Raw genomic sequence first — 21114 nt, 5'->3', positions numbered from 1 at the left:
CTTGCTTTCCTCCTGCACTTTATTACCCTCACAAATACTTCTCATAGTTTCCCAACTCTGAGACTTTGCTCCCATCATTATGTCCTCCTAGAATTGTTTATCTTAATAGATACTACTGCAATTCTTTTCTCACTTCAAGGCCCATCTCAGATGACACCTTTCCCTGGCCTTTTCAGGCAGAAGTTATTTCCCAGTACCTTTTCCCAACATCCTTTTTATAATTATAGGTCTCATTTCCCCCATTACAGTTTACATTCCTTTAAGGCTGCAATCAGGTCTGATTTATTTACCTCAAAGCTTAGTAAAGTAGCTTGTACACAATAAGTGATAAACATAAAATATATGAATACTTAACATCTGCATTAGGAAGTTTGCTCTCAAAAAAAATATATATATACATATATATATTTTTTTTTTTCAATTGAACAGTTGACTTATCCTAGAAATTTCCTTCAATTATAATCATTGAAAAACTAACAATGTAAGTCTACATATATGTTTAAGTTTAAACTACTTTTTATTTCTTCCCTTTGCATTATTGTAGTCCATGTTTATACATGTGTGTGCATGTATGTGGTTTTTCTGCTCCTGCTTGCTTTTGTATTAGTTTGTGTGCTTTCTCATGGCTCTCTAAATTCTTCATAGTCATCATTTCTCATGGCACATTAATATGCAACTAAATCAGTGCCATACAATTTGCTTGGCCATTAGTCAATGGCCCATTTGCTGGATATGGGACATTTTTGTTTTTGACCTCCCTAATGAGATCCTTGGATCAAACACAAAAGTGTTTTGTAAACATCAAAGCACTATGTAAATGATAGCTATGATGTTTTGGCAAAACTTCCAATTTTTCTTTTTTTTTTTTTTTTTCTCCCTTTTTCTGAGGCTGGGATTAAGTGACTTGCTCAGGGTCACACAGCTAGGAAGTGTTAAGTGTCTGAGACCACATTTGAACTCGGGTCCTCCTGAATTCAGGGCTGGTGCTCTATCCACTTCACCACCTAGCTGCCCCGATTTTTATTTTCTATAATAGGTTTTTGTTTTTCCCCAAAATACATGTCAAGACAGTTATCAATATTCACCCCTGCAAAACCTTGTGCTCCAAATCGTCTTCCCTCCCTCTTCATTTCCTCCTCCCTTAGACAGCAAGTAACCCAATATAGGTTACACATCTGCAATTCTTTTAAACACATTTCCATTTGTAATGCTGTGCAAGAAAAACTAGATCAAAAATGAAAAAAAGAGAAAGAAAAAAACAAGCAAACAACAACAAAAGTGAAAATACTATGTTGTGATTCATATCCAGTCCCCCTCTCCTCTTCTCTCTGGATGCAGATGGCTCTCTCCACAAGTCTATTGGAATTGGTCTGAAATCCATCATCTGACATGATGATCAGCTGATCATCATAGTACCTTTTTATTGCTGTGTACAATGTTCTCTTGGTTCTGCTCACTTCACTTAGCATCAGTTCATGTAAGTCTTTCCAGGCCTTTCTGAAATCAGCCTGTTCATCATTTCTTATGGAACAATAATATTTCATTACATTTGTATAACTTATTCAGCCATTTCCCAACTGATGGACATCCACTCAGTTTCCAGTTTCCTGCCACTACAAAAAGAGGTGGCCTTTCCCTTTTTATGATCTCTTGGGGACACAGACTCAGTAAAGACACTGCTCAATTTTTATTTTAAAAGGAAGAAATAGCAGACAGTTCATGTTATTATCTCTTTAAATTTTTTTTGAAATAATACACATTAGGAATAAAAAGTATTCAATGGCAATTTGGAGGGGACGAAGCTGCAAAAGAGATTGGGGTTCTTGGGCTGAATCTAATAAGATGAAATTCAACAGGAATAAAAGTAATGTCTCACTCTAAGGTTTCAAAAATTCAATTTGCAACTATAAGTTGGGGGAAGAATGGCTAATGAGCAGTTTTGACTAAAAAAAAAACCAAAGGATCTTAGTGACCTGAAACTTCCCTATAGGTCGTTTAAGTGTCTAAGCTTCAATGGCAGAGTTCCAACTCCCAAGCACAGGAAGGTGACAGTCCTTTTGGTATCTGCCCTAATTAAAAAAAAAAAAAAAAATCTCCAGTATTGGGCCCTGACTGAAGTTTACTGAGACCTTTGATAAACTAGGGATCATCCAGAATTAGGTATGCAATGGATGAAGGGGTTATGAGAATTGAAGAACTTTGGGAACCCTGGGCAGTGAGTAGGAGAGAAGCTCCAGGGGATTAGGGCTGCCTTAGGAAGGCCTAGAGGCCTAACCAAAAAGTATGAACCCATGAGTTAATCAAGGTTCCTATCTAAAGAATGTGCCTAATAAGATGGCTGGGATAGCCCTTTCAGAAGGGCCACAGAGAAAATTCACATACCTTCTTGGCCTTGGTGGGCTTCTTGTTCAGGTGTTCTTCACTTGGCAACTGGGGTTGGATATTATATTTCAGTGGTTGCCAAGGATGCAGTTCCATAGCACTTTCAGAGAGTGATGATAACTATTTTATTCTTGTACAAATTCTTCCTGTAAATGGCATCTTACTCATTTGTTTCCAGGAAACCTGAGCAAAAATGAGCTAACACTTTTATATTTATGTTGTGTGTACCACTTGATGCTATGCTTCGATCAAACTCGCATTAAGCAAAGACTACATACAGGGTACTATACTGCAAAGACAGATGAAATCTTTCCTGCCTTCCAGGAGAGTTTATAGTTTTCTGGAAGTGAGGAGGGTACACCAGAGAAGTAAATACAAATCAGTTGGCCTTTCTTTGTATCCCCAGGGCCTTAGCACATAGGTGGCAGTTCTAAAAACTTGATTAAAAAAAAAAATCATTGTCAAAGAAGGGGCAGTCACAGGATGGGGAGGTAGAAAGCCAGACTGGCTCCTGGATGATACAGAGGAGAGGAGGGAGGCAATTCCAGCTATGAGGGGTTCCTGGTGCAAAAGCATGGAAACAAGATGGTGAGCTGAAGATGAAGAACAATAAACAGTACAAGTAACAGTTCAGAAACCAGTGTGACTAGAAGTAGAATGGAAGAAGGAAATAGGGCAGGAAAAGCAGGAAGAATCCAGCATCACAAATAGGCTTAAATTTCCAATTTCAGGATTTTGGTCTTTGCCAAGGATCCTAATAATTCATGGAAGATTGCTACATGTAGAGAAAGGGGGATATGATCAGTTCTTTTTCTGGAACAATTTAGCAACTGTATGAAATAAGGACAGCAGCAGCAAGGAAAAAAGATGGACCAGTCAGTCAACCAGCATTTATTAGAAACACTTCTTATGTACCAAGCAATGAGGAAGCTGTTTCAGGACTTGGTAACTTGTAAGGATGAAAAAGAATAAAAAATCCAGTGTAACTACATGGTAGAATGATGATACTCTCAAGAGAAAAGGAAAAATATGAAGGATAGATGGATTTGGGACCAAGATATAAGGAGCAATGCCTGCAGAGCATCTACATGGAATTTTTCAACCAATCATGGTGATTCAGGGCTCAGTTTCTAACACAGGAAAAAGCCCCAATCTGGATATAACTAACTCACAGATGGGATATCAAGAGGATATAGAATGAAAACAGATGAAGACCCAGAGCAGAACCTACAGACATCCACAGTTAAGAAGTTTGGAGGACAGAAGGGATACTGCAGAAAATCTAAGTACAAGTGAAATTATTTTAAAAAACAAAATAGCTAGTATTCATCTGGCTGAAGGATCAACAACAATCCTGAGAGGTAGATGCTACTATGATCCCCATTTCAGAATAGATAAAAGATGACCCCCCCCCCAGGATTACACAGCCAGGGAATATCCTTTCTCAAGTCCTTTACCCATGTTCAAAGTGGAGAAGGAAGAAGTGGAGAACTCCAAGTCTGACTCCTTCCACAAATGAGTCAGTCTCCCCACCTGTAGAATGGAGATAATAGATGCCCCTACCACCCTGGGTTGTTTTAAGGATCAAATAAGTTAGCCATGTGTTAGGTAGCATTCTGGAAATGCTATCGGAGTCTCTGCCCGAAGGACAGGGGCACTGAACGCTCACACATTCGAGGTGTCTGCTTTCTGAGGACTAATCCAACTGGGAACAGGGAGGTATATACAAGCTTAAGGTGGGCCGCGTGGAGGTGAATGGCCAAGCAAAGACAGACACAAAATGGCCTACCTTAACCCTGTATATCATGTGAGTTAAAGATCAATCATTAGATTGAGAAAAATATCAATCTTGAAATCATAAAACCAGTCAATACTAGTGCAGAAAGAGGGAACAGGTAAGTAAGAGGATGGCCCACAAGTTCTCCTTGGGAGAAACAAGCAGAGGAATTGGCAGGGTTGACTCTCTTACAGTCAAAAGCTAAGCAGGTATCATTTCACAGGATATTCGATCATCTTATATTTCAGTGATAAGCACTTGCAACCCTCCTTCCAAACACTGTAAGGCTAACAGTTGCAGTTCATGTGGAATCCCTTGAAAGATCTGACTAGAGAAAACACTTGTGACTCTCTGATCATAAATATTTGGGAAGGCTTGAAAATTGGTCATTTCACCAGATTTAAGGAAGAGGTCCAGTTTACAGAGGCATTTGTTATAGATGGGGAGATTCTTGAGAGACACAATATCAAGTCCCATTACCCTCTCCTGAGTCCTCAGAGAGGCTGGCCTTAGCACAAGGAGGAAGAATGCCCCTTGTCCCGAACATCACAAGTAGCTGAATGGACACCCTACAAAGCTGACCTACCGATCTATTGGGGACTGACCTTGCTCAGGATGATCGTCAAGGAGTACTGGAAGGTCAATAAGTAAAGACACATGTATGGACCTGGGAAGACTACAAGGACATAGCTGATGAAATATATGGCCAGAAAAGATAGCTGCTGGGTGATTTCAGAGAGGCCTGGAAAGACCTGCACAAGCTGATGCTGAACACACATGAGGAAACACATAAACTAATACAAAAGCAAGCAGGAGCAGAACCAAGAGAATCTCATACTCGCCAGTAACAAGATTATGTGATGTTCAACTCTCTTGCACTTGGCTCTTTCCAACTATGAGGTAATTCTGGCCAGTTCCAATAGATTTGGGATGGAGAGAGCCATCTGCATCTAGAGAGAACTAGAGAGACTGAATGTAGATCACAGTAAGTATTTTCATCTTTGTTGTGCTTCATTTGCTTTTTTCCCCTCATTTCTTTTCTTTTTTGAGGCTGGGGTTAAGTGACTTGCCCAGGGTCACACAGCTAGGAAGTGTTAAGTGTCTGAGACCAGATTTGAACTCGGGTCCTCCCGAATTCAAGGCTGGTGCTCTATCCACTGCGTCACCTAGCTGCCCCACCCTCATTTCTTTTCAATATGATTTTTCTGGTGCAGCATAATAAATGTGGAAATATATTTAGAAGAATTCCAAATTTAACCTATATTGGGTTATTTGCTATCCAGGGGAGGGAGAAAACTTTGGAACACAAGGTTTTGCAGGGATGAATATTAAAAACTATCTTTGCATGTATTTTAAAAATAAATAGCTATTAAATTTTTAAAAATTTAAAAGATGGCTGTGCTGGGCCACATACTTCTATAGCCACATTATCCCAAGAGAATATGAAAACAGCTGATGACCAGTTTAAGAAAGGGTTCAAACCAGGTACATAGTGGGATGCAAACTGTCTCACTGAAGAAAACTCAAAATGTCAGGCAGTTAAGGGGTTCCACTTAAGTCTAAGCCATAAATCATCCAATTTTCCAAACTGCTGCATTTTTTGGATTTATTTTACTTAGTTGTGTAAGTTTTTAAAAGACATCATTCCAAAACAGAATTTGTTCCCATTTCTGCTAAGGACACTCCCAGCCCACCAGTCATTCAAATTTGCATCTTTAGGAACCCTCCCTGACCCTTCACGGCCCTACCCTCTACTTTAACATCCCATCCTATCTCCAAAACAGTTCTCTCATCCATCTTTCTCTTTTTCTTTCTCTCTCTCACATGCTGCTTCATAATCTCTCTCCTGACCAGTAAGTCTTCCACTTGGTGTCCTTGCCTCCTCCCCTCCACATGGCTGCCAACGATGTGCCTAAGGCACAGGGCCGACCACATCATTCCCAGGGACTCTTCACAATACCTCGAATCCAATACAGTACATATGTCCCTGGAAAGTCCTCTCCCCTTCCTCATATACTTCAAAGCTCAGCTCAAGCACCATTTCTCACATGAAGACTTTTCTAGTCCCCAATCCCTAAGGCCTCCCCCTAAATCACATAGCATCAACTTTTGTGGTTTGTATCTACTTCTATGCAGACACGTTTCCTTAACAGAGTGTAAACCCCTCAAAAGCAGAGATGGGGCGACTTGAACTTTGTCTCTCCTTCACCTAGCACAGCTTCCAGCACATATCATGCATTTAATAAATGCTTGGAGGATTGCTTCAATGAATAAATACTAGACATGGACATGGAGTCAGGAGTGATCTGAAACAGTGGCCAATGGCAAGTCATCATATCTCCAACTGGGTGTTTCCTCATCTGTAATGGGGACAATGCCTGGGGCACCTAGCAGACAAGGTTTTGGGGAAGATCTAATGAGAGTAGTTTTTACACATGCATAATTCCCTTGTTTGTGTAAATGTGTGTATATAAGAGTGTTTATTCAGACATGGGCAAACATGTACACGGATGCATATGCACAGATATCAAGCACTCTGCACACCTGAAGGAAAAAGAGGCTCGACTCCTGCCAGACCAGCCCTCTCCTCCCCTGACAGAAACCTGAAAGATCAAAGGATGAGCAGGTTCTGAGAACATAATCTTAGCTTTGGACATGTTGACTCGATGGCATCAGCTGGAAATGTGAGTCTGCAACTCAGAAGAGAGGTCTGGGCTACAGCGAACGATTTAAGAGTCACCTCCTCCTTAGTCTAAGCCACCAGACCCTGACATTCACTCATCTGTTCTCCTCTGAACTTCCAGGGCCTTCACAATCTACATCCTTCAGCATTCACACACTTGCTGATCATTACAGTCTGGTTGGGTTTCAAGTAAGCCAGATGATGCTCAAAAATAGATGCCTATTCTAACAAAACAATGAATTCTAAAGAAATTCCCAAAGGTGCCCCTGTGGACCAACAATTAGTAAAAGGAGCAGTGGGGAGTAGGCAGAGTAGGGAAGGATTTCTGAGGCCTTCATTCATACCCATCCCACCCCTACAAAATCTTGTATTCTGTTTTAAGTAAAACCTGACCTAGGGAAGAGAGGACAAAAGTAATTTCCTTTTCCTTGCCTCATCACATTTTCTTTCCCTTCTTTTCCAACTCCAGCCCATCACTTGCTAGGACTAGGAGTCATTTGGGCTAGGATGCCTACATGAAGGTCTTGTCTATTACCCGATTCCCAATAAGGAAGCACCACTAACTGAGCTCCCCAAATGTACAAACAGCTGTTTCACTGTCCAAGCATAAGTGAGAACCAAGAATGGAAAAGGGGAGAGGCTACCTCAAATTAGCAAGACAACCATGAGAAGCATACTCTGACCTCTGAACGATGCAGACTTTTTGAGTTGAAGTATAAATATACTGCTTAGCTCAGCATAATTTTTTGGGCAGTTCCCCACTGGTTTTTAAAAAATTTCAAGTGTTTTCTCTTGAATTTGAATGATTAGCTTTCATTCTGCCTCTGAATGATGGAGATCTTTTGAGTTGAGGTATAAATATACTGCTTAGCTCAGCATAATTTTTTGGGCAGTTCCCCCCTGGTTTTTAAAATTTTTTCAAGTGTTTTCTCTTGAATTTGAATGATTAGCTTTCATTCTGAAGCAACACTTTGCAATAGACAATGTACAGAATGGCATAAGTCTATCAAAAAATCAACTGGCCAATTACATCAACAAAACTTCTGAATAAACAATTCATTATGATCTCTGAGTCCCATCATTTACAGTCAAGAATGTGGCTCTTCAATGTTCTTTAGAGACAACATTCAAATGCTGCTCACTTTAATAAGTAGCCTCAATATAACTGTTCAGTTCAACTAGTATTTATTAAGTCCTGACACTAAAATGGCCAGTTATTTTTCCACTTGGGACCATTGTTATCACTATTAAGATGTTTAATTTTTTTAAACACAGAATAAATTATCAAGTTATCTGGGATATTTAGATTCAGAATAATCTGTTATACTTTAGGGTCTGACTATCTGAAAAATTAGCTATAATATCTAATCCATATTATGGAAAATTTTTTTTAAACTTCTGAGGGTCTACTATGTGCAAAAGCCTATGGGCAAAGTGGAAGGAAGCCTATGACACAGACTATAGGGCAAGTTCTTAAGGGCTTATGATCTGAGAGAGGACAGACACACACAAAATGAGGGGCAATAAGCGTTGAAGGTTAAAGTCACAATACCAGATGACTTCTAGATGCTCAAAGGCTATGCCTAAGGTGCCTCCAAACTGCAAAGCTTTAATATGTTTGCTGCCCATGAACCATCCTAGTTAACTTCAAAATGTTTCTTTAACAGCTGGAGACACACAGTAGCTGGATCTTGGCATCTGAAGTCCAGATGACCCGAGTTTGAATCTAGCCTCAGAGAAGTATTAGCTGAATGACCACAAGTCATCCCCCTTTTGTCTGCCTCAGTTTTCCCCATCATAAAATGGGGATCCTAATATCTCCTACCTCCTTGGGAAAACTGAATGAAATCTATTTGTCAAGCACTTATTAACCCAGCAGTGGCCCATTGGAGACACAACATAAGCATTAGCTGTGGTGGTCAGCAAGCTCGGAAATTCTCAAAGACCATCTGTGGAATTTCAGAGAGGGCTCACAATGGGCCTCAAGTGAAGGCAGTGTCACTGACAAAACTACAATTCCTGCAATCAGAAGACTAAGAAACCAGAGAAGGAAACAGAGAGGCCAATGAATGGTTAGATAAGGACTACAAATCAAGAGCCAGAACCTGCCCCTGGGAGATGGCCATTATTTATTCCAGTGTTGCTAAGAATCGACCCACTTCTGGAATGTTTCCTCAATTAACTCCTTTAAATAAAATTTAAGAGAGGAGACAATCATTCTTGTTTTTAGTCACAATGAAACTGAAATAAAAACTTTTACCTGGCACTTAGCACCACAGAAATCTGTGAGATGTACTATTCTCATCTCCATTTCCTCCAAGAGGAAACTGGGGCTGAGAAAAGTTAAATGACCTATCCATGGTCACACAGTAATGATAAGAATTTTCAAAAGGTCATTCATAGTTAATAAAACTGAAAATTCGGCCACAGACACTTCTTAGCTGGGTGACCTGGGCCAGTCACTTCCCCCTCCCTGACTCAGTTTCCTCATCAGCAAAATGATCTGGAGAAGGAAAGGGCCAACCCCTCCTGTATGGGGACACAACTGGAAAATGACTCCACAACAAAAGCCTTCTAAGAAGCAGCAATATCAGCAACTTCTCTGACAATGATGGGAAACCAGCAGGAGGTCTTGGTAAGAAGTCATGTGCTCTTCAGGAGTACACTCCTTTCAGGTCCCACTGGCTGAATGAAGCAAACCCAGAGATGCCTCGGCTAAACAGGGTCCCATCACCAAGCTATCCAGAAGCACATTTCTGGGGGCACATTCCATCTTGAATTTTGGACAACTAAGATCGCTCACTTTTCTTTGAGCACGCCCCCCCCACCCTCCTGTTTCCACACTATGGTCCAAACGGTTTTCTGCCTCGAAACACAATCTTGTCTAGCCCCATGTTTCACAGCAACAATCCAAATCCATCTCCACAGTTCTTAATTCTCAGAACACTTAATTTTTTTTTTGCCTTTGTTTACTTTATAATTGTCTTTCCCTCTCTTTCCCTTGAAGAGAAAATATTTCTTAAACCACTTTTGCATATACTTTCTTACAGCACCTAGCATAGTATCTCATGTAACAGATGTACTCAAAGAATTAAGTTCTATACTATTATTTTAAAATAATTATTTTCTATACTAAGATATAGCATTAATAAGATTCTGGCAAGAAATGAGGCCTGGACTAGAGATCACTAAGACCTATGGTACAGGTATTTCAAATGTTTTAACTTACCTAAAAATAAAATTTCAAGCAAAATATTTTTAAAAACTTTGAATAACTCCTCCAAATGTGTAGGAAAAAAAAAAAAAAAGAAAGAAAGAAATTAGAATAGGATTTGATGAAGTGACAGACAAGAGCAAATGAAACCAGGAGGCAAATTCCAAAGAGATCACTACTATAAATATAATGTCAAAACAGAGAAGAGTCCTATTTCAGGGGGGAAAAACTTTATTTGAATGTAATTTTAGATACTTTCAGACCCATTATGTTTGTTTTTATGGGAAAGAAGAAAAATTAAGATTCATCTCTTAATAATCTTTCTCTAAAAGAAAGATTTAGAATTAAAATAAGATGTTCACAATTAAGGATTATTAATGTTATATGAAAAATCAACATTTGCTTCTGAATCACTATAAAGATTTTTTGGTTAAATTCTCCCCCACTATACCCCTAAGAAACAGGGAAACAAACTGAGAATAATAGAATACCTTCATTTCATATGTACTATGATTTGATGCAACCAATTCAGTGACACCATGGAAAGAATACAGACGAGGACATCAGAAGAACTGAATTTTCATCTTGGATCAATGAATAGCTTTTCCTCTTGGCTCAATGAATATAGCTGGCTGAGTAACTAGGTAAGTCATCAACCTCTCTGGGATTCAGTTGCTCCTATAGAAAATCAAAGATTAGGATAGAGGACATCTAGGGTACCTCTAGAGGCTTAACATTCAATTACTAATGGAAACTGAAGGGAAACCCATCAATTAGGGAATGCTAAACTAATTATGGTATAGTAACATGATACTATTTTGCTGTAAGAAATGAAGGGGATGGTTTCAAAGAAATCTGGGAAGACCTAAACAAAATGATACAAAGTGTAGTGAGAACTAGAACAATCTATTCACTAATAGCAATAATGTAAAAACAATCAACCATGAAAGTTAGGTGTGAACTTTGATCAATACAATGATTCAGCACAACTCCAAAGGACTCATGATATAAAATGTTATTTACCTCAAGATCAACTATTCACTGATGGGAAAAGATGATAAATGTCAGGAGGAAAATTGGGACACTAATACATTGTTGGTAGAGTTGTAAATTGATCCAACCATTCTGTAGAGCAATTTGGAACTATGTCAAAGAGATAGCAAACTGCGCATGCCCTTTGGTCCAGCAATGTTACTACTGGGCTTATATCCCAAAGAGATTTTAAAGGAGGGAAAGGGACCCACATGTGCCAAAAAAAAAAAGTTCATAGCAAAGAACTGGAAATTGAGTGGTTGGCCTTCAGTTGGAGAATGACTGAATAAAGGTATGGGATATGAATGTCGTGGAAAATCATTCTATAAGAAACGATGAGCAGGATGATTTCAGAGAGGCCTGGAGAGACTTACCATGAACTGATGCTAAGTCAACAGAACCAAGAGAACTTACACAGCAACAAGATTGTGATGATTTACTCTAATGAACTTGGCTGTTTTCAAAAAAATGGGAGGATTTAAGCCAATTAAGCTATCTGCATCCAGAGAGGGCTATGGGGACTGAATGTGGGATCACAACATATTTATTTTCAACTTTTTTTTTTTTGTTTGTTTGCTTGGTTTTTCCCTTTTCTTTTGATCTGATTTTTCTTGGGCAGCATGTTAAACGTAGAAATATGTTTAGAAAAACTGCATGTTTTAACTTATATTGGATTACTTGTTATCAGGGGTGGGGAGAATGGGGGAAAGGAGGGAGAAAACTTTCAAACACAATGTTTTGCAAGGGTGAATGCAGAAAGTTATATTTGCATGTATTTTGAAAAACAAAAAGCTATCTTAAAAAAAAAAACTGATGGAGTTCAGATTTAAGTATAATTTCTCCCTTCATTTCTTATTTTTCAAACATGGCTAATACGAAAATGTTTTGCTTGAGTTCACATGTATAATGGGTATTGTATTTCCCGTTTTCTCAATGGTGAGGGAGGGACTAAAGAGAGGGAGAAAATATGGAACTGAAAATAAACATTCAATTAGTAATGACAAGTTTCAGCCAGGCCCTGCCCTAAAGGCTTCATAGAGTCTCAAGAGCCCCAAAGGATGTACAGTCAGGCAAAAACACCCAGGGACCAGAGCTGTTGGGCAGAATATTCAAATGAATGAGACTACAATCCTACCTGAGTATTTAGCAATCACTTATTTTCTAAATTATGTCTTATGATGTATTCTGATGGAAGTGGATATCTTCAACATAGAGAAGAGCTAATTCAATTCCAATTGATCAAGGATGGACAGAATCAGCTACACCCAGAAAAGGAACACTGGGAAATGTGTAAACTTAGCATTTTTTTTTGTTTTTCTCCCCAGATTATTTTTTACCTTCCAAATCCAATTCTTCCTTTGCAACAACAAAAACAAAATGTGGTTCTGCACATATATATTGTACCAAGCATATACTGTAAGATATTTAATATGTATGGGAATGCCTGCCATCTAGGGGAGAGAGTGGAGGGAAGTAGGAGAAAATTCAAAACAGAAGGGAGTACAAGGGATAATGTTAAAAATGTTATAATTATAAAATTAATTTTAAAAATTTTAAAAAATAAAATTTAAAAAAGTTATGTCTTATTTATAAGGAAATGCAACTTAAAGTAGTTTTTTCCCCCACTTCACCAAAAAGGGATTTAATTTATGTTGGTTAGCTTTTCTACATGTTTTCAGTCTCTCTCGCTCATGAAATAAATGTACAGCCTTGCTAACAAAATATGAAAGAAAAGAAATCCAACAAGTTCATTAAAAAGGAGCAACATTTAGTCTTAATGAGCACAGATCTATGTACATTTGACACAATCAATATTAGAAAATATCTTTAAGACCACTCAAATGACACCTGGGTAGCCAAGGCAGGATACAGAGGTAAATTCTTTGGAGACAACAGATAGATAGGTCCTACCCTTTTGGTCTGGTTCCTCTGTCCTGACCAGCAAGTAGAAACTATTGTAGCACACAGAACCTGACTCAGGGCTGCTAAATGGCTTGCCCTTTTTTCCGCTTTTTCCTTTGGGGTTTTGAATGAGACCAACAACTCTGACCTAGCCCTGTCCAGCTGTCCATTTGCCCCCGGGCAGCGGCTGCCTCATCTCTTTGTCCTTATTCTTTCCTGATCTTACTTTACAACAGCAGGGGAAGGACACCGGAGTAGGGAGAAGAGAGCTTCGAGGGGCACAGAAGGAACTGTGCCAGATGGCACAAAGAGAAAGTGACCTTCTCTATATGGCAGCTTCAAGACCTTTGTCCTTGGAGCCCACTCTCCTCTGGGACCTTGGGTGAATAAGGGAAGAGTAGTATAAATCAGTTTGTGAGACATATTTTGAATGAATGATTCTTTCAATAGTTTCCCAGTAAATCCCTTTTCTAAAAGTTCAGTTAAAATAACTGATTGCTATGCAGAGTATACTAGTGAGGACTCAGGAGCTACAATCCTGAAACGAGGCTTACCGGGAGAGCAGTGAGAGTAGTCAAATCCCCCTAGGGAACCCAACCTCTCTGCCCAAGTGCCCAGATGGGTATAGCTCCCTAGCAATGCTGCATATGTACTTAGTCTTTCAAGAAGACTAACCTTATTAACACACCACAAGGCCTTAAGATTTGCAAAGCACTTTTTATTAACTCATTTGATTGTCTTATTAGTTAACCACTATTATCTAGTATTTTATTAAAATAAAAACCATTAAGCATCTACGAGTGGATTCTTCTGAGTAGCACCTGAGAGGATATTCCTCCTTTGGGTGAAACTATCTACTTTGACTCATTTGCTATTTCTTTTCTAACCTAAATATGAATATAATTAGTACTAGCTTCCTTCAATCCATCAAAGCAATAAATTTGCATTTGAACACACATTCTACCTTTAGATCAAATATCAATGAAAACTGATCCTGCCATGGAGAAAGTAGTTACAGGGGGACTTGGAACCCTTCTTGAATATATCTTTCAAGAATCCATAATCTTACAATACTGAACCTAGGAGCTAGGTGGTATGATGAATAGAGTAGTGCAATTAAGGTTAGGAAATCCAGTCTCACATATGGCTGGAAAGATTGTCCATAATCTTATAACACTGAACCTAGGAGCTAGGTGGTATAATGAATAGAGTAATGCAATTGGCATTAGGAAATCCAGTCTTACACATGGCTGGAAAGATTGCCTTTAAAATGATTTGCATAGAGGTGTTTCACTTATTTAGCTTGGGTAAAATTCCTTTGATCATGACCTTAGATGGAGTTCAATATATACCAACCTTATACTAACATCTACCCCACAACAAATACTGTGTTATGATTCAATTTAAGAATTTGCAATATTTTTCCTTTGCCAAAATAAATAAAAGAAAACCCTGGTGTTGATTGGATCCTCTAAAGGAAAAACAGGTTATAGTTCCTCATTGCCCCAATAATTTCCTCCTCCATTCACAAATTTCTCAACACCTCAAAGCGATCTGGCTTCCAACCACAATTTGAACTGCTTTTTTCCAAATTAGGATGGTCTCTCTAGTTGCCAAATTAAAAGGTCTCTTTTGAGTTCCCATCTTAATACTTCTCTGAAGCATCTGACACTACCCCACATCTTCTCCCAAAGGCTCTATAGCTTCTAAGTTTTCCATCCTGGTTCTCCTCAGCTGGAGTACTTCTAGGTGACTTCCATGGGAAACCATTCTCCCCTTCAGGAGACACACTTCCTAGACTGGTATCTATCAGGAGCCTACTGACCATTTCAAAGCAGGAGTTCCCTTGGCTATCTCAAACTTGGTGTGTTCCATAAAGAACTTACTAGCTTCAACCCCCCACCCAGGCCCAAAATGACCCTGCTTTTCCCGTTTTTGCCAAGAGCATGACCAAACTTCTAGTGAACAGATCTTAATCTCAGGGCAGAAATCAATTCCATGCTGTCCATCTCTTGAATAATATTTCCTTACCTTGTCACTCTATTTTCACATTTCTTACATCCCCCTCTTCCTCTCCTTTATGGTAGTGGTCATTCTCTACTTCAGGCCCTTATCAAGTCTTCCTTCTCTGATCCATCCAAGTCTGGTCATGTCAGACCCACTTTCCCACACTAGCTCCACTTCCACCCCAAAAGGCTGCAATATTTTGGATCAAATACCTCTGTCTAATATTAAATAAATAAATATATACACACTACAAATCTAATAATTTACACAGTACTTCCAGCATATATATATATATATATACGTGTATGTATGTATGTATACTACAAACCTAACAATTTATATTACCTCCAGACTACCTTTCCAGAATTACATCTTATACCCTTCCCAAAATGGCCTTTGTGTACCCTCACATTGTCTGTTCCCTTGTAATAATGAGCATTTTATGTGAGTAGATTAATTGCATTATTGTGAAAACAAACATCTCAGAACAAGTCATTTAGGGAAGGGGGGGGGAGTGCTTCTAAGACTCAATTTCACCCCATGTTTTAATATCTCTCCCACCTTCAGACATCATGATTATTGATTCCTTAACACTCTCACAATAGTGCTCAGCACCAGTTCAGACTTTTCTACACATACTTAGCCTAGGTCAGAGGCTTTTCCCAACCTGATTTTCTTTATAATTATTCAGTCATATTTGCTTATTCAAGAAGCTCCTCTTGAATGTGAAGTCTCCAAAAGGGGTGATAGTCTACTTTCCTTGCTACTGAAAAGGGTTTGTTATAAGAAAAAAACAATCTTTGCAACTTCTATCAAAAATATAAGGTTGGTTCAACATTATGAAAATTATACACTAATTACAAAAACAATAAAAACTAAAATACCAATAGAACTTTTGGCAAAATATAAATCATGTCAAAAACAAGGAATGGATTTTTACTTAACATGGCAAACTAGAAATCAATCTAAAAACAAGAATGAAAATTATCTTTAACAGAGAAACCCTAGAGGCTGCTCCTGTTATTTAATACAGTTTTAGAAATACTATCAATAAAATAAAAATGAGAGAACAACACTGGCTGACATTTACATAATACTTTTAAGGTTTGCATAGTGCTTTATAGATATGATTTCATTTTACACTCACAACAAGCCTGGGAGGTAAATACTGTTATCATTTACAGTATTTATAGATAAAGATACCAAAGGAGATGTTAAATTATTTGTCTAAGAGTCAAAAAACTTGTAAGCATCTTAGGCAAGATTTGAACTCAGATCTTCTTGCCTCTAGGTCCAATGCCCAATGCACAGAGTCATTCATGTGTCTTACTATCAAATAGGAAATAAAACTAACACATGAAGGAAATGTGATGATTTTTTCAAATACTAGAAATTCACCAATTAGTAATCAGTAAATAGTCAAATATAAAGTGAAGGCAAAAAAATTACCAGCTCTTTTATCAGTGACAAAACCCAGGAGGCAGACTCAAAACTAATATAAAATACATGGAAGTCCACCCCAGACTGAAGATTTATATGAATGTTAACTATAAAACATTCCTTACCAAAATGAGCTCTTAAATAATTACAAAATGTTCACTGATCTTTGTTAAGTTATTCCAACATAATACTATCTAAATAGATAGATGTAGCTTCACAGCAGTCTCCAACTGCCAAAGGATCACACTATAGAATTAAGCCAAAAATGGTAGCAAAATTCAGATGGAGTTCAAGAATCTCAAGATAAATGAAAACAGAGGAATGCAGGACAGGTCTGACAATAATGGATCTCAAAGCATACTACAAAGTAGTAATCAACAAAAGCATTTGGTACTTGTTAAAAACTGGAGGGAGGGAGGATGCTCAATCAGATTGGATACACAAGATCAAGAAGCAATGGAACATAGGGCAGTGGGCAGTGTTCAGTAAATGAAAGGATCCCAACTACTGGAATGACTCCATATAGCTGGCAAAAACTAAGAAAACTAGAAAGCAGTTTGATACTCATTAACACTAACATTCTCCATTATAGTCTACATAAGCTCCATATGGATACAAGACCTAACTTATTCACACCTGTGCCTCGTAGTCATTTGCAGTGCACTAAAGTCAGATTACCAAATTATAAACAAATTTAATTTGGTTTTTAGCAAATCCATGGAGTTTCCCATGTTTTCTGAATGGCATCTGTAAATGGTAGCTATTTTCATGGTGATCTATTTTCTCAAATACTCATCACATTATAAAAGATGATCAAAAGTCCCCCAACATTTTCTCTGTTGCCTTTGGACATTAAGAAAATTCAGCCAAGCTCTTTTTCTCTCCAGGAGTGTGAGGTATCGTAGTAGTCCTTCTGTCTCTTCTGGTTTCATTCACAGAAAGAAAACCAAGATTGGTCAAATTCAATTACTCCAAGAATAAATCAGGGACAGGATTTCTCTCCCAGGAGAGGACCAAAAGAATGAACAGAAACATATCTCACAGGGATTGAGCGCCCTTTTCCAGGCCCCCTTTGCATACCCCTCTTCTATTGTGACTACAGGAGGCCCATCCCTGGCTCCGACGGCTGCTGGGTGCTGTTCTTCACTTCCTGGATGGCTATTCATCACCAAAGCCTCCTGATGATGGACCTCTGTGTTCAACTCCCAGAGGGACTGACAAGAGCCTGCAGGGAGTGCTAGATGACTCTCACCCCACAAGGAGACATCAGAGAAGAATTTGTGGGGGAGTCTTCTTGTAAACGGATACTCTGTAAACAACATTTAGTCTGGAGAAGCAAACATTTCACAATATCAAAAGGTAATTATAAGGGGAACAAAACATTACTTCTAAGAAAGCATCCAACTATCAAGAAAAAGATGCTCTTTGTTTCTCAAGCATACAACTGTCAAAATTAGCATTTCAGCGATGTTCATCTAAGCTGAGTAACATCTTGCTCATTTCAGCTGGATAACACCTAAATGCTGGCATCATATACAAGAAACCAATAATTTTTGTTAATTTTTCTTTTTATTTGAAGAAAACAAACTTTCCACAAAGTAGAACAGAAAAGAGAAATATAAAACTGCAGCTCTATACTGTATGACTTGCTTTTCCTATTAAATATATAAGTAATTCAACACATCACTTTCAAAGCTGTCCTGTGTTGTCTCTTTTCCCTGCTAGATTTAACTCAACTGTCTTTTGCACATTTTTTTAAAGTGCTTCAAGGGCCCTTTTTCAATTCTTTTTCTCTTTGACATCCCAAAAAGTCATGCTCTCCATCAAAAACCAAACCCTCGAAAAAAGTTCTCACAGTGGCTATGCAAAAAAAAAAAAAAAAAAAGTCTCATTTGGTACTAAAAATTCATCATTTCTGTCAGAAGGTTGCAGACTTTACTATAAGGTCTCTGGAGTTAGTTGGTTACTGAATTAAGATTTTCAAAATAGACTTTCTGTATACAAATGTTAACTGTATAAATCGCTTTCCAGGTTCCATTCACTATCAACTCATACATACCTGCCCAGGTTTCCCTAAACCATCTCTTTTAACGTTTCTTACACTGTAACAATGTTCTATTATATTTATTGTCTCCAATTTGTTCGGCCAATGCGCAAGTTTTAGTGCACGTGGGTCTTTTCCCTCTTTTCTTTGACCTCTGGGGTGCAGCCCTAACAAAGGTTTAAACATCTTTCCCAATTGCCATACTCAAGGGCTGTGCCCTCAGTTTGCTTTTCTATCCCTTTAGCCAGTCTGAAGGTAGGAATGGACTCTAGGACTGTTATTCTGCATTTCTCCATGAGCACCTTTTCAAATGACTCCCCACGGCAGCTCATCTGAAGCAAGTCCATCCATAGCCACACATGTCTGCCACAAGTGGTCACCACTCCTCCCCTCCTGCCGCCTTCTGCCAAGGCTAAAGGGCTCTCAGCCCCACCAATGCCACCTCGATGCCTCCCTCTTCTCCAATCCTTAAGCTTTCCATGGCTTCCTTATGGCTCAGCCCAAGCTTTTCTCCCGAGATGCATGATTACAGTTCCAAGTGACTCCTCGGCAGGGACACCAACCATTCAAACCTCAGCTTAGCTTTCCCTCCGCCATTCTCTTCCCCCTCCTCCTTGCTACCTCGCCCATCTTCCTGGGTGACCCAGTCAGGACTCCTCTCCATCCATTCCCCCACCCCAACTGCCATGCCCTTCAAAGTTGCCCCCTCCTCAAATCCAAGTGTGCACTACTGCTGGATCTCCGGCCCCCTAAAATGGTGGGCTCCCCACACGCCTTAGCCCGCAAAGGCATTCCCTGTCTCCATTAGCGCCCCTCGTGTCAGCCCCTGCCGCTCCTCCCCCCTCCCCGCCCACTTTCAGGTCAATGTCACTGCTCCTATTTGGCCTTGACCTTCCTTCCTTGGACTTGCGGGCAGAGGGATGGAGGCGGTGTCCCAGCAGCCACCCTGCGACTCTCTTCAGGCCCGCTGCTCTCCCTTGGATCCCCTCCTGGCCACCATGTGTCCCCGAACAAACCCCAGCTTCTTTTGGACTCTCTCCAGTTCTGTACAAAGCGAACAAGTCCTGAGACAGGAGGGCCCAGACGGAAAAGCTGCGGCCCCAAAGCAGCAGCAGCTTCAGGGGGCTCGGCCCCTTCCTCCGAAGAGACAGGCGGGTGCGGTGGCTGGGGGGTGGAGCCCCCGGGTCTCTCCCCTTCCTGACTCCCCAGGAGCCTCGGGCAAGGTGGATCCTGCTGCTTCCTCTTTTCACTGTTTCTGGCTGGCGGAGGATGAGGAAGATCCCGGCCCTTTCAGTCACCAAATGGGCTCAACCAGCGGGTCCTCGGCGCCTGCTGCGTGCAAGAAGACGGGACCGCCGGGAGGGGGGAGGACCCCGGGCAAAGGACACACACACAAGACAGACAGAAGACGAGGCGGCACCGGCCACAGCAAGACTCCCCAGGGAGCCACAGGGCCCGCGGATGGGAGGAGCCAGCAAGGAGGGGAAGGGAGGAGCCGCTGGAGGGACCAGATCGGGGAGGAGGGGAGGGGGCAAAGGAGCAAGAGGAGTGGGGGGGGGGGGGGGCCGACTCCGGCGCTCTCGCTCCTGCCCCCAAACCAGGGCAGTCTGATCCCCACCCCCAACCGGGGAATTCCTCCATCTTCCTCCACTGGACTGCAGGCTTCCTCAGAGGAGCTTTATTATCCACGTCCCCCCCACGCCGCCACGCTCCCCAGGGGAGGTCCCGGAGGTGGGGTCTTCCGTCTGGGGGAGGAGAGGGAAGGGGCTGTCTCCTGCCCACCACGCCCCCCTCCGGTCCTGGGGAGGGAGCTGTCCTCCCCGCCCCGCCCTCCACAAGCCAGAAGGGAGCCGCTTACTTCCCCCTCCCCCACACGCAACGTCCCCAAGAAGGGGCTGACCCCTTCTCGTCCTCGCTCCCCCCCCCAGGGCTGCAGACACCCCAAAAACCCGACAAACCAGCGGAACGGGAGGCGGGGGGGGGGGAAGCTCTGCACCCCTCCCCCTCCAACTTACCCCTCCTTGAGAGAGCCCCCCGCCTGCGTCACGGCCGCTTCCCTTTCCTGACCACCATGCTGACCTCGCTCGGCCAGGCCGGCTCTCGGAGGTTCTGCGCAGCCCCCGGGCCGCATCCGCCTGGACATCTCTCCGGGCGCCCGCCCTCTCCCCGACGCCTCCACAGCTGGCCGCAAAAGAAAGCCCTGAGGCGGCCCGCGCCTCTCTCTCCCGCCCGCGGCCGCCGCGACGTCATGACGTCCTCTGGGACTGTTGCGTCACTGGCGCGCTGACGTCACGGTCACCGACCCCGCCCCTCGGAATGGCCGTCCCGCTCTCCGCACTCCGGGCCTGACTGAGCCGCCGAGCTCCGTCACCGACCCCGACCAGACCACCCCACCCCGCTCCACGCCGCGGCCCCCTCCCCGCTCCGGTCAGCCGCCCACCTTCCTCTCCTCACCAGACACCGAGTACGGTCGCCCCGCTGGGCCTCACCAAGCTTGCTTGCTGGAGGGGGCGGGCGCCCTGCCGCCAGCAGCAACGAAAGGCGACGGAGGCGGGACCCGAACGCCATCCTCCTCTGGCGTCATCTGCAGGTCTCGCGAGAACTTTGGCGCTGCGCCCCCGCCTCCACTCTCC

General features: G+C 41.4%; 1 protein-coding gene across 9 annotated transcripts in view; it reads right to left on the bottom strand.

The window, feature by feature from the left end:
- Positions 1–21064, bottom strand: part of DNAJB4 (DnaJ heat shock protein family (Hsp40) member B4) — a 36089-nt gene extending 15025 nt beyond the window's left edge. For 3 of the 9 annotated variants that reach the window (XM_074265630.1, XM_074265629.1, XM_074265632.1), the window contains exons 1-2: positions 20497–20830; positions 10548–10734 (exon numbers count right to left, since the gene is read on the bottom strand). The gene's annotated coding sequence lies outside the window, so the exon portion shown is untranslated. Of the gene's footprint in view, positions 1–10547; positions 10735–20496; positions 20831–20921 lie in introns of those variants that run through there. The other 6 variants (XM_074265636.1, XM_074265637.1, XM_074265628.1 and 3 more) reach the window with 5 other exon arrangements.
- Between the last annotated feature and the right edge of the window lie 50 nt (positions 21065–21114).

This window comes from Sminthopsis crassicaudata, chromosome 4 (assembly GCF_048593235.1).
Source record: "Sminthopsis crassicaudata isolate SCR6 chromosome 4, ASM4859323v1, whole genome shotgun sequence".
NCBI classification, from domain to species: Eukaryota; Metazoa; Chordata; class Mammalia; order Dasyuromorphia; family Dasyuridae; genus Sminthopsis; species Sminthopsis crassicaudata.
The sequence above is the reverse complement of the archived record's forward strand: the minus strand, read 5'-3'. Positions and strand labels throughout refer to the sequence as shown.